The sequence below is a fragment of the Mandrillus leucophaeus genome, unplaced genomic scaffold, assembly GCF_000951045.1.
Source record: "Mandrillus leucophaeus isolate KB7577 unplaced genomic scaffold, Mleu.le_1.0 Scaffold7, whole genome shotgun sequence".
NCBI classification, from domain to species: domain Eukaryota; kingdom Metazoa; phylum Chordata; class Mammalia; order Primates; family Cercopithecidae; genus Mandrillus; species Mandrillus leucophaeus.
In genome coordinates, this window is record NW_012107585.1 from 5,821,434 (window position 1) to 5,834,847 (window position 13,414).

The 13,414-nt window shown below is 46.2% G+C and overlaps 1 protein-coding gene across 1 annotated transcript in view; it reads left to right on the forward strand.

Moving 5' to 3' along the window:
- The first annotated feature begins 34 nt into the window (after positions 1-34).
- The window catches only part of DYNLL1 (dynein, light chain, LC8-type 1), a 30,602-nt gene continuing 17,222 nt past the window's right edge, over positions 35-13,414 (forward strand). Inside the window, exon 1 of the mRNA XM_011964430.1 lies at positions 35-309. The gene's annotated coding sequence lies outside the window, so the exon portion shown is untranslated. The remainder of the gene's footprint in view (positions 310-13,414) is intronic.

The window sequence follows — 13,414 nt, forward strand, 5'->3', positions numbered from 1 at the left end:
CCCCCCCAACCCCGGTGCGAAGGGCCCTCGGGCGCTGACTGGGAGAGCGTGGGGCCGGGCCGTGTGGATGCCATCCCCGAGCGCAGTTCACGCTCGGCTGAGGAGCTGGACAGGTGACTTGGGCTCCCGCACCTCAGTTTCTCTCTGTGGCGCCGCCTACCTCACAGACTTGTGAGCACTCACTGACGTGGGTAGCGCCCAGGACCTGCGGGGCGCAGGAGAGCTAAAGTCAGGCGGAGACCGCAGGCTGACCCCGCAGCGGCCACAAGGAGCCCCCAGCGGCTGGGCTGTCGCGGACCCCAGCCTCAGGTCAGTAGGCCCCTGGGCCACCCTGTCCCCATTTTACAGTCGCTCAGAACTGACGGTGTCAGCATGAGATGAACTCCATAGCTTGGCCTTGAGTTTGTCGGAGTCGAGCGAGTAAGACTCATAATGACTCTCACAGCGATCACTATAGAGTGCATCCGACTTGTGCTTTTCATCCTCTCCCGGGAGGAGGCTGAGGCCACAGAGGGTCAGGAATGGAACCCAAAGGCATGCTCGCATCCTAAGTACCGAGTCCTTACGGAGCTCAGGTAGACACCCACCTTGGCACTTACTTTTCCACATTCACATCCCAGAACGCGGAGCATTGAACCCAGGGACCTTACAGTGAGGCCTTGCACCAGAAGACTTTTTGTTTGTTTTTGATACAGGGTCTTACTCTGTTGCTCAGGCTGGAGTGCAGTGGCGCGAACACTGCAGTCTCGATCTCGCTGGACTCAGGTGATCCTCCCATTTCGGGACACCCTGAGAGGTCTGCGCTGCCTCAGGCTAGTTTATTTCCTATTTTTTGTAGAGAGGCTGGTCTGGAACTCCTGGGCTCAAGCGATCCTCCAGCCTTGGCCTCCCAAAGTGTTGGATTACCGGCTTGAGCAGCGTGGCCAGCTGGAATACTCCTAATCTAAAGACTTTTCAGACTGGGTGCGATGGCTCACGCCTGTAATCCCAACACTTTGAGAGGCCAAGGTGGGCGGATCACTTGAGGTCAGGAGTTCGAGACTAGCCTGAGCAACATGGGGAAACCCCATCTCTACTAAAAATCCAAAAATTAGCTGGCGTGGTAGCGTGTTCCTATAATCCCCAGTTATGGCGGAGGCTGAGGCAGGAGAATTGCTTGAATCCGGGAGGCGGAGGTTGCAGTGAGCCGAGATCACACCACTGCACTGCAGCCTGGGCGACAGAGTGATACTGTCTCAAAAATAAAGATTTTTCCTATTAAAAATAAAACCTGGCCAGGCGTGGTGGCTCATGCCTGTAATCCCAGCACTTTAGGAGGCTGAGGTGGGTGGATCACTTGAGACCAGGAGTTCGAGACCAGCCTGGCCAACATGGCAAGACCCTCCTCTCTCTACTAAAAATACAAAAAAAAAAAAAAAAATTAGCCAGGCTTGGTGGCACACCTGTAGTCCCAGCTGCTTGGGAGGATGAGGCATGAGAATTGCTTGAATCTAGGAGGCAGAGGTTGCAGTGAGCCGAGATTGTGCCACTGCACTCCAGCCTGGGTGACAGAAGGAGACTCAAAAACAAGACAAAACAAACAAACAAAGGGACTAAAACCAAACATTTAATTAGAAGGTAGTTGATTTCTCGTTATATCATCTGAGCGTTTTAAAATCAAAACAAACCAAAAATTAGACACCCACATATACTATGGAGTGTATATAGTTTTTGGAATACAAGTTGATAGTATACATCAGGCTTTCATAATATACATATACCCTTTGATCTTGTAATTCTGCTTGTAGGATTTTTTGTTTGTTTGTTTTGAGACAGAGTCTTGCTCTGTCACCCAGGCTAGAGTGCAGTGGCGTGATCTCGGCTCACTGTAAGCTCCGCCTCCCGGGTTCATGCCATTCTCCTGCCTCAGCTTCCCAAGTAGCTGGGACTACAGGTGCCCGCCACCACGCCTGGTTAATTTTTTTATATTTTTAATAGAGACAGGGTTTCACCGTGTTAGCCAGGATGATCTCGATCTCCTGACCTCGTGATCTGCCCACCTCAGCCTCCCAAACTGCTGGGATTACAGGCATGATCCACCGCGCCCGGCTGCTTGTAGGATTTTTATCAGACGGAAATAAGCAAGAGATTCTCATAATAAATTACATGTGTATATTTATCATTGCATTCTGTGCAATTAAAAAATTAAACTTGATAATAAGGGAGTGGATCAACACATTAACAACTTTGAATGTTACACAATTATTAAGTCATGTTTTTAATATGACAGGGATATTAAAGTCACACTAATTTACAGTTAAAGTGACTTGAAAGTGGTGTTTAATATATATACATAGATAGTATATTTGCTACTTGTAACAAAAAGAAAAGACTTTCCAAATGTTGTGGAGATATCTCTTGATGGCAGTGATTTCTGTTTTTATTTATGCTTTTCTGTATTTCTCAAATTGTAATTAGCATGCACTACTTTTATAACTGGAATAAAACACAATAAATGATTCCTAAAATAAAACCATTATAACTGTCTGTTGTATCCTGGATTTTGTAAAGCGTCTAGCTGTTCTCTAGGCAAGCAGGGAAGAGCCCTAGCCAAATACGATCTCGAGTCTAAGTATACAGCCTTATAGGAGCTTACATATCCTAAAGGCATCCAAAAGTCCAGATGCCTCCTCATTTTGGGTGGTGTGCTTAGGTGTATTAATACCATTCTCTGAGTCCTACCACTCCTATGTGATTGTTGCCTGGAAAGACAAAAAAAAAAAAAAAAAAAGGGCTGTTGCAGACAACTGGGCAGTCTCCTAGGGAGAAAGAAAGAGTCAGGTAAGTGACTCAATAGGACTGTAGGTGGAAAACTGCTTGCAAATAATAGTAATTCAGCTTTAATTGTGCAAAGTCCTGCAGCATGCAATCTCCAAAGGAGTTCAGTTACCCAGCATAAAATATAGGGATGTGGTTAGTACAGGCTTCTTGGATTAGACAGAGCACAGCTAAATCATTAAGAGGTCTTTATGATCATCCATGAAACTGCCTTTATTCCTGTACTGACCTTTGCAGGTTAGAACACAAATGAGGTCACAATTATGACTTCATGCTCAAAGGGTTCATAGGTTCCATTCTCCGCTGAGGCCAGTGACTCTAGGCAGGGACACCTTTTAAACTTTTTGTTCATCTAGATATTCAACATTATTTATGATTTAGGTCCTGTATGAGGCCCAGGGCATGCAATAATACAGCTCTGTCCTTGAGTTGTGTATATAAGTTGCTCATGTAGATAAGTTGGTCATGTAGAGTACAGTTGTAATAAGGATAAGCTGCTTGAAACTACATTGGAGGGCCATCCACCACAGTCTTAGAGATTCTAAGGCTTCTGGGAGATGTTTAGATAAGAGTCTTGAAGAACCAGTAGGAGTTAACCAGGGGGAAGAGGGAAGGGCATTTCAGACAAAAAGGAAGGCATGACTACTGGGTGCAGTGGCAGTAATCCCAGCACTTTGGGAGGCTGAGGCAGGAGGATGGCTTGAGTCCAGGAGTTTGAAACCAGCCTGGGCAATGTAGTGAGACCCTTATCTCTACAAAAAATTTAAAAACTGCTAGACCTGGTGGCTCATGCCTGTAATCCCAGCACTTTGGGGAGGCCAAGGTGGGTGGATCACTTGAGGTCAAGAGTTTAAGACCAGCCTGGTCAACATGGCAAAACCTTGTCTCTACTAAAAAAACAAAAATTAGTCAGGGGTGGCGGCGCACGCCTGTAATCCCAGATACTTGGGAAGCTGAGGCAGGAGAATTGCTTGAACCTGAGGGGCAGCGGTTGCAGTGAGCCGAGATTGCGCCACTGAACTCCAGCCTGGTCAACACTGAGACTCTGTCTCAAAAAAAAAAAAAAATTAAAATTTATCTAGGCATGGTAACGTGCACCTGTGGTCCCAGCTACTTGATCTCGAACTCTTGAGCTCAAGTGATCTGCCCATCTCGGCCTCCCAAAGTGCTGGGATTATAGGCATAAGCCACTGCACCCGACAGTCCCAGCTACTTAAGAGGCTGAGGTGGGAGGATTGCTTGAGCTTGGGAGGTTGAAGCTGTAGTTAGCCATGATTGCACCACTGCACTCCAGCCTGGGCAACAGAGTGAGACTGTCTCAAAACATAAAAAAAGGACACCATGAGAAATCATCCAAATAGGAGAGAATGTGGACACCAGGGAAAATCCCTACCAGTGTGACTAGGGCAAGGAGTTCAAGTAGGGAAGAAGAGAGGAGCTGAGGCTTGGGCGAGTAAGGCATAGTGGACCATATTATAGAATTTGGACACTACCGAGGGTAGTGAGCAGCTGTTGAAGGGTTTTAGGAGTTATGATTCGAGAAGACCCTCTCAGCTGGAAATAGCAGAGGAGGTTGGAGAAATGGAGTAGGAGAGGAGACAGAGCTAATTTGACTAGATGGCAGCTGCAGGATAAGGGAAGGAACTGGAGTAAGGGAGAGATGTGGCAACAGTTGCTATTATTGGGGGAACTTGGGGAAAGGGGAGCCTTAACTAAAGGGACAGTGTAAGAAATATCACTGTGTAATTGCCGTATAAGTGTCCTTCTGTGACTTCACAGATCCTTGTATTAAAATTTTACATTATCCATGAATGATTTTGGAGTTGGATTCTTACTGTTTCGAGGGAATGTGCCTGTGTGCTCAGATTAGTCTAAAAATGAGTATTGGCCGGGTGCGGTGGCTCAAGCCTATAATCCCAGCACTTTGGGAGGCCGAGACTGGCGGATCACGAGGTTAGGAGATCGAGACCAACCTGGCTAACACAGTGAAACCTCGTCTCTACTAAAAAATAAAAAATAATAAATAATAATAAATAAAAAAAAACTAGCCAGGCGAGGTGGCGGGCACCTGTAGTCCCAGCTACTCGGGAGGCTGAGGCAGGAGAATGGCGTAAACCTGGGAGGCGGAGCTTGCAGTGAGCTGAGATCCAGCCACTGCACTCCAGCCTGGGTGACAGAGCGAGACTCCGTCTCAAAAAAAAATAAAAAATAAATAAAAATGAGTATAGGATAAGAGAGGGCTAGCCTCACATGGCCCATTGACTAGCAGGCTACAGGGGAAAGGAATGGGGGAGTGGAAGGCACAGGAGCAAGTACAGGGAGACAGCTGAGAGACCACTGCAATCCTCCAAGCAAGAGATGCCTGCTGCCTGAGTTAAGGTGATGGAGATGCAGGGATACTGAGGAAATAAGAGATCCCAAGGAGATGAAGTCACAGGACTTGGAGGTGGATTGGATGTGGGAGCTGAGGAAGGAGGAAGAGTCCACGTTGATCCCAGGTTCCTGGCCTGAGGAACTGATTGGGAGTAGTATCAGTCTGAGAAATAAAGCAGAAGAATGGACCTGCAGGGGGATGGACGATGATGAGTTCAGATGCCTGTGGACATAAGAAGGAAGGATAAGATGTATGATGACCCTAGCTCTATGTGCCCTCTTCATTGAAAACAGAACTCCAGGTGCATGACCTGATGAGACAGATGGGCATTGGAGTCCTCAGCTCCTTAGGACAGGCCTGCCTTGGCTACAAGGGGAAGCTTTCACTTAAAATATATAGAAGCTCAATAATATTCATAATTCCTTATATGATTATAAGAAAGGCACCACCAGCCTGGGCAACATGTCAAAACCCCGTCTCTACAAAAAATACAAAAATTAGCTGGGTGTGGTGGCACACACCCGTAGTCCCAGCTACTCGGGAGGCTGAGGTGGGAGAATCACTTAAGCCCGGGAGGCACAGATTGCAGTGAGCACCACTGATAATTGCACCACTGAACTCCAGCCTGGGCTACAGAGTGAGATCCTGTCACAGAAATGGACTTGTCCTTCTTTTCACCAAACTGAAAAGCCTTTGATGTTGGCAGACTATTAAGAATTAATGCAGTTCCCACAGCAAGCCATTTATTCTCCACCAGAGTGTAGGGCAGTGCCCAACTGAAAAAACAATACCAAAAAAAATCCCAAAACCAACAGCTCGGGTGATGAGTGCACGAAAATCTCAGAAATCACCACTAAAGAACTTAAAGAACTTATCCATATAACCAAACACCACCTGTTCCTATTGAAATAAAATTTAAAATTTAAAACCTATTGAAATAAAATTTAAAACAAACAAAAAACCAACAACGCCAGGCATAAAACATGCTGCAAACCTGCCCATCTGGTTTTCTCCTCTTCTCTGTGACATCAGCACCCTCTGGCATCCCAGCAAAATATTTTCCTCTCTGTCAGGTTCAGTCATGAGCCCCTCCCAGACCTTGGCCCTAGGTATCAGTGGGCAGAGAGGAAGTGATGGGGGAGTAGACCATCCGTGAGAAAATGAGGAACTGGTCCCGCCTGGCAGGAGAGCTATGGAATGAGTCACTGGGAAACGTGTTCCTGGTCACAGCACCCTGGGAGCTTTCTCTGTCATTCTCTACCACTGTACTTGTGTGATGGAGTAAAATAAAACATATTCTGGAAAGCTACATAATAAAGAATTGAGCCATGCAGGGGAGGAAGGAGAGAAACAGCAGCAGAACTAGGATGTTTGGAAGAGAGTTTGGAATGGGGGTGAGCTTTAGGAAAGCAAGTGTCAAGTGTGGGAGGATTGGAAGAGAAAAATGGGAAAGATAATTCAAGATTTGCAGTATATTGTGAATATAATTCCCCTCTGGTGTTTTTTTCAGAGATTGCAAAAAATCTTTAACATTATTTTTCAATTATTTTTAGATAATGAACTGGTGTTTTCTTTGAATATGGCCAAACAGGTGGGAACACAAGGGCCTGCTTTTATATGAAGTCTCTTAGAGTGAACATACTGTATTTGTAGCAGCTCGGTTGCTTTATTTTTACTAACTTGTTCAATTCTGAGATGGAGTCCTCAAACAGCTTTTCATATCAGGGCTTCCTTTTCTTGGATTAATGGGCTTCTGGGATCAGTGAACTCCTGCCTCCCTGCACCCTCAACTTCCACCTCCTGACCCTGATCCTGCAGTCGTAAGAGTTGTATGCAAAATATTGTATATGGGCAGAAAAGTGTTTTTATTCTGGGGAGACTCTCCATGCAACACTGTCCCACAGAACTTTCTAGGATGATGAAAACATTCTATATTTGAGTTATATATGGTAGCCATTGGTTACATGTAGCTATTGAGCACTTAAAATGTGGTTACTGCAACTGAGAAACCAACTTTTAAAATTATATTTAATAATAATTAATTTTAATTGTAATAGCCAAATGTGGCTAGTGGCTACCATACAGGACAGTGTAGGAGTCTATCATTCTCAAAGGTCTGTAAGCTGTACCCCCACCTTCCCCCGAAAAAGGCCAAGAATCACTAAGACCAATCACTTTCCTTTACAGCCCTACGGTACTGGCACATAGTGCTTAGTAAACACCTGTTGATTTTATTAACTAGTATATAAAGAAGAGTTACTCTAGCTCCAGAAAAGTGGAACTGAGGTACAAAATGGCAAAGGAGCTCATCAGGTTCACCAAATTTCATTTCCTAGGCCCTAAATTCCTTACCCTCAACCCAGAACTTTTTCCAAACATTTTCCACTGTAACAAATCTTGAAAACTTTCTTTACAGCAGAGTAAATCAGAAACACAAGCAAAGGGTAGGGGTGTGTGAAAAGATTAATAACAGTGCTAAGAATGTTTTTCAATGCAACAAAAAAGGATACATTAAGTAGAATCCTAAATTTTTAGACCCAAGTCAGTTTTATATTAAGCAGATTTTTAATGAACTGTGCCAATATAATTCAGGAATGACATCTCCAAGGCAAATACATTCCTTAAAGGTAGAAAACAAGTATGGGAATTATCTGGAGTTTTTTTTTCTTTTTTAAGTTAAAAAAAAAATTAACTGAAAGCCAGGAAGCTTCTAGGCTACACATCCCCCCATGCTAACACACGTGCAGCGGCTAAACTTCCTTCTGTCTGCCTGAGGCTGCCTCTCCCCCTCAGCCAGCACATGTGCAGGGCTTCTGTGAATGTCACATTGACAGACATTCCTTGCTAGGGAGCTGGGGACCAGTTTCTTTTGTAATTCCATCCTTCTCCTGGGCTGCCAGTTTGTCTTGTTGTGGCACACTCCTTGAAGGTGCTAGAAGGACAGCAGGTTTTGGGGGGTTTTTTTGTTTGGTTGGTTTTTGAGACAGAGTTTCGCTCTTGTCACCCAGGCTGGAGTGCAGTGGTGCAATCTCAGTTCACTGCAACCTCCGCCTCCTGGGTTCAAGCGATTGTCCTGCCTCCACCTCCTGAGTAGCTGGGACTACAGGCATGCACCACCACACCCAGCTAATTCTGTGTTTTTTAGTAGAGACAGGATTTCTCCATATTGGTCAGGCTGGTCTCGAACTCCCAACCTCAGGTGGTCCACCCACCTTGGCCTCCCAAAGTGCTGGGATTACAGGCGTGAGCCACCGCGCCCAGCCTTTGGGTTTTTTTTTGAAATGGAGTCTCGCTATGTTGCCCAGGCTGGAGTGCAGTGGCATGATCTTGGCTCACTGCAACCTCTGCCTCCCAGGTTCAAGCCATTCTCCTGCCTCAACCTCCCAAGTAGCTGGGATTACAGGCGCCTGCCACCACACTCCGGTAATTTTGTATTTTTAGTAGAGATGGGGTTTTACCATGTTCACCAGGCTGGTCTCGAATACCTGACCTCAAGAGATCCACCTGTCTTGGCTTCCCAAAGTGCTGGGATTACAGGTGTGGGTTATCACACCTGGTCAAGAGCAGGTTTTTTTTTTTTAATCTGGTGCTATGCTTGGACCCCAGCCTTAAGAGCCCAGGGTTATGTACATGGCATCTGGGACTTTAGTGGCTTCTTCACTCGTGTCTGCTCAGCATTTGTTCATTTATTCAACCCACATTTATTGAGCCATAGAACATTGAGCCTGGCTCTGTGCTGGGGACTGGTGCTAAGGATACAACAGTAAGACTCGACCCTGCCCTCACACCATTCACAGACAACTAAAAAGGCAATTACAGCCAGGCGTGGTGGCTCATGCCTGTAATCCCAGCATTTTGGGAGGCTCACTTGAGCCCAGGAGTTCCAAACCAGCCTAGGAAACCTAGTAGACCCCATCTCTACCAAAAAAAAAAAAAAAAAAAATAGCCAGGCGTGATCGTGTGCGCCTGTAGTCCCAGCTACTCTAGAGGTGGAAGTGGGAGGATGACTTGAGCCCAGGAGTTGGAGGCTGCTTTGAGCTAGGATCTCGCCACTGTACTTCAGCCTGGGTGACAGAGCAAGACCTCATCTCTGAAAAATAAAGTAAAAAAAAAAAATTTTTTTTTTCTGAGACAGAGTTTTGCTCTTTTGCCCAGGCTGGAGTGCAATAGTTCGATCTCGGCTTACTGCAGCCTCTGCCTCCTGGGTTCAAGTGATTCTTCTGCCTCAGTAGCTGGGATTACAGGCATGCGCCACCATGCCTGGCTAATTTTTTTTGTATTTTTAGTAGGGACAAGGTTAAGCCATGTTGGGTAAGCTGGTCTCAAACTCCTAGCCTCAGGTGATCCGCCTGTGTGGGCCTCCCAAAGTGCTGGGATTACAGGCTTGAGCCACTGCACCTGGCCAAAAGTTTTTTTTTTTTTTGAGAAGGAGTTTCGCTCTTGTTACCCAGGCTGGAGTGCAATGGCACGATCTTGGCTCACAGCAATCTCCACCTCCCAGGTTCAAGCGATTCTCCTGCCCCAGCCTCCCGAGTAGCTGGGATTACAGGTGCCCGCCACCATGCCCAGCTAATTTTTGTATTTTTAGTAAAGACAGGGTTTTGCCATGTTGGCCAGGCTGGTCTTGAACTCCTGACCCACCTCGGCCTCCCAAAGTGCTGGGATTACAGGTGTAAGCCACTGCGCCAGGCTTTGAAACGGTGTCTCTACTAAAAATACAAAAAGTAGCTGGGCATGGTGGCGGGCGCCTGTAATCCCAGCTACTTGGGAGGCTGAGACAGGAGAATCGCTTGAACCCGGGAGGCAGAGGTTGCAGTGAGTCAAGATCACACCACTGCACAGCAGCCTGGGTGACAGAGCAAGACTCCATCTAAAAAATAATAGTAATAGGCCGGGTGCAGTGGCTCACGCCTGTAATCCCAGTACTTTGGGAGGCTGAGGCAGGTGGATCACCTGAGGTCAGGAGTTCGAGACCAACATGGAGAAACCCCATCTCTACTAAAAATACAAAAAATTAAACGGGCATGGTGGCACATGCCTATAATCCCAGCTACTTGGGAGGCTGAGGCAGGAGAATTACTTGAACCAGGGAGGCGGAGGTTGTGGTGAGCCGAGATCACACCATCCAGCCTGGGCAACAAGAGTGAAACTCCGTCTCCAAAAATAATAATAATAATAATAAAATAAAATTTAAAAAGGCAATTATAACAAAATGAGACATGTGCTACAAGAAATTCAGGGCACTCCTGCAGCTCTTAACCCAGGCTGGAGGGGAGTGTTCAGGGAAGACTTCCTGGAGGGAGTGGCTTCTTAACTGAGACCTGAAGAACCAGATGGTGCTAGGCAGGTAAATGAGAGGAGAAAAAAAGCATTCCAGACAGAAGGAAAGCACTGCAAAGAAAGCTAGGAGGACGGAGGCAAGCTTGGGGCTTTTGGGAAGCTAAATAGTTCAGCACAGTTAGAGCATAGGGTGGAGGTGAGGGCTGTTCTTCCTTGCACTAGAGCCACAAGCTACTTACAGTGAGATGCCCTAATGTAAATCAGAGCCTGGCTGGGTTAGATTACACATGCCAGTCCTAAGTATTTCAGATGTTCACTGGCAATCAGTATGAGTTGCCTTTACCATACAAATGTTTATTGTATATCCCTGAATAGGATGATTGTAAAGGGGTGGCATGATCTGTCTGGGGGCAGGGGCCCTGAGGGGAGTATGGTCTCACAGTGTCCAAAGGAGAGCTGTGAATAGCAAAAGGATGCTTGTTTGGAAGGCAGAAGGACAGCAGAGTGGGACAAAGCAAAAATCCAATCATCCCTCCTCATGTGCGGAAGATGGGGCTCAGGGGGAGCAGAATTCAAAATGTGAGGATGTTTATTAAAACCTGTGATTTCCCCCAAAATTAGAGGGGACCTCACTCTGCATCCAGAGGGGGCTGGTTAAGCAGGAAATGTACAGTTCTAGTTCTGAATACTATGCAGACATTAAAAATGCCACATTCATATGTGTGGATATGAAAAGATCTCCAAGATATTGACATCTACAGTGTGTACTGTGCTAGATGCTAGGGACACAGCAGATGGGAGAGAGTATCTGCCCCCTGGAGACAACACCATCTCCACAACCTCACCTTGGCCTTCAGGATGTGCCTGCAGCAGCTTCTTCTCCTCTCCTGCTACTCCTGGCAGCTTCTCTGGGATCTGCTGTCTGGAAGCCTGTGTCCCTTTCCTTCCTCCAGGTCTTTGCATGGGCTGCCTCTTCTCCCTGGACACTGTTTCGCTCCCTCCACCTCTGCCTCTCGAGTCTTTGCCTGGCCAAGCCCTCCTCAGCCTTCAGGTTCTTGACTTAATAAGGGGCCCAGACCTGTGTGACCCAATCTAGAACTTTCCTTTGAGTTTATACCTCTGAAAGGCCTTGTTGTCTCCCATTACTCCTTTTGTTCTGCCTCAAAGCATTCAAAGCATTTTTTCTTTTTCTTTTTTGAGACGGAGTCTCGCTCTGTTGCCCAGGCTGGAGTCCAGTGGCTCCATCTCGGCTCACTGCAAGCTCTGCCTCCCGGGTTCATGCCATTCTCCTGCCTCAGCCTCCCAAGTAACTGGGACTACAGACACCCGCCACCACGCCTGGCTAATTTTTTTGCATTTTTAGTAGAGACGGGGTTTCACTGTGTTAGCCAGGATGGTCTCAATCTCCTGACTTCATGATCCACCTGCCTTGGCCCCCCAAAGTGCTGGGATTACAGGTGTGAGCCACCGCGCCCGGTTGCATCTTTCTGTATTTCTCTAGAAACATTCTAGAATCATTTTATCAAGTTCTGTATGGCATCCTGTGGTATTTTAATTGGAATAGTGTTGCATCTCTAAATCTATGTGGGAATTTTTAAAACTTTTTGCTGTTTGGCCTTCCCATCCAGAAGCATATCAGTTTCCATCTATTCACATATTTCTTAATTTATTTTTTCCTATTTGTAGTTTATGATTCTTATATTTATTGAAGTCTGTATAACACTGTGCTAACACCAGTGACTTCCTGTGATGTCTTATCTTTGACACATTTATGACACCAAATGTGTGGTGTGGTCTTTATCTCTGGCACCAGATACATGTCATTTTTCCACATCAATTTTATTCAATTATCTAGATCAATTGGACCTCTGAAAATTCCATTCAGTTCTGACACTAACTACCCAGAGTTAGCACAGACCCTGAACAAAGGTTAAGGGCTGAGTCCCGCAAGACCACCCCCACTTCAGATGCCTGCACAAATGAGGTACCCCAGCTACCCACATTTTTGTTGGGCCTACTACAAATTCAGAGGTTCCCACTCAACCCCTTCAGGTTCAATAATTTACTAGAGTGACTCACAGAACTCAGGACAGCACCTTATTTACATTTTCCAGTTTATTATAAAGGATATAACTAGGATCAGCCAAATGGAAGCGATGCATAGGGCAAGGCATGGGGCGGGGCACAGTGGGAGAAGGTGGAACAGAACTTCCATGTCCTCTCTAGGTGCACCACCCTCCCAGCACATCAGTGTGTTCATCATTCCAGACTCTTGGAACCTCCTGTTCAAGAGTGTTTGGAGCCCAGTCACTAGCCCCACTCACCTCCCTGGAGGTTGGCAGATGGAGCTGAAAGTTCCCATCTCTAATAATGTGGATGGTCTTTCTGGTGAACTCTCATATGTATGTTAATAAAATAAATGATTAAATTTTGTCCTCTTTTTGTTTGTTTTAGAGACAGGGGTCTCGCTCTGTTGCCCATGGGGCAGTGCAGTGGCATGATGCTAGCCCACTGCGGCCTCGACCTTCCGGACTCAAGTGATCCTCCTGCCTCAGGCTCCCGAAGTGTTGGGATTATGGGTGTAAGCCACCATGCCTGGCCTTCTCTTGTAATATATCTTTCATCTGCTTAATTCACAGGCCCCCAAAGACTAAACTTGAGGGTAGATAAAAAGTTTTCCCTCCCAGACACTGTCTACAAACTGATTCTAAAATTTACACAGAAGCCACGGCACTGTGTTCTGCACCTGTAGTCTCAGTTGCACACTTGGGAGCTACTTGGGAAGCTGAGACACGAAGATCACTGGAGGCCAGGAGTTTGAGGCTGTAATACACCACGATCATGCCTGTGAGTAGCCAATGCACTCCAGCCTGGGCAACATAGGAAGGCAAACGTACTAGTTATGCCAAAATAATTTTTTTTTTTTTTTTTGAGATGGAGTCT